Source organism: Ochotona princeps, chromosome X, assembly GCF_030435755.1.
Source record: "Ochotona princeps isolate mOchPri1 chromosome X, mOchPri1.hap1, whole genome shotgun sequence".
Classification (NCBI taxonomy): domain Eukaryota; kingdom Metazoa; phylum Chordata; class Mammalia; order Lagomorpha; family Ochotonidae; genus Ochotona; species Ochotona princeps.
This window is the reverse complement of record NC_080865.1, coordinates 86,882,051-86,882,788: the sequence shown is the minus strand read 5'-3', so window position 1 is coordinate 86,882,788 and position 738 is coordinate 86,882,051. Positions and strand designations below refer to the sequence as shown.

At 41.1% G+C, this 738-nt stretch overlaps 1 non-coding gene across 1 annotated transcript; it reads left to right on the top strand.

The window, feature by feature from the left end:
- Positions 1-349: 349 nt before the first annotated feature.
- On the top strand, positions 350-453 carry LOC118760520 (U6 spliceosomal RNA). Its single transcript, XR_004996828.2, has one exon. It is a non-coding gene; the product is annotated as a U6 spliceosomal RNA (small nuclear RNA).
- Positions 454-738: the final 285 nt, after the last annotated feature.

The window sequence follows — 738 nt, the reverse complement described above, 5'->3', positions numbered from 1 at the left end:
GAAGGAGGATTTGGACTTCTTCCATCCCATGTGGTAGATTCAAGCGGGAGTGGATGACCTCAGAGTTCTTGGCCTCCAAGGGCACCCCAATTCCCCTTGGTCCCCTTGGTAGTTGGGATGTAGTCCTTGGTGCTCGTACTGATAGACCTTGGTGAGGATCCGATATTCTTCAGGGTTGGGATACAAGCCCTGTCCCCCTGCTCTGCTCTGGGTTTCCCCCCTGCTCTTTGCATATGACCTCCTGTTAAGAGGTTGTCAGGATCGCTCCTGAATCCCCCTATATGTCTTTGTATTTTAACTATTGTCTGATTCTGATTCGAGTCTGTTGTTATTTCAAAAAGCATGAGTTGTGCTCACTTCGGCAGCACATATACTAAAATTGGAAAGATACAGAGATTAGCATGGCCCCTGCACACGGATGACACACAAATTCATGAAGCGTCCCATATTAAAAATAATAATAATAAAAAAGCATGAGTATATTTAATGTAGGATGGACACCTGAAGCAAAAATGATGCATTTATACAGTTTATCTATTCACATTATACCTTCTTATCCTTAAAGCCTCACATTTCACAGATACGGTTTCATTGAAGTCTAAACATTCTACTCAAGTTTATATTTGCAGTCAGACCTCATGTGCTCTTCGATTTTATGGCCAGGGCTTTTTTACTCAATATCCTAAGAAACTCAAAATTTGTATTTCTTCAGTTTATATGTCACTATAACCTGAATCT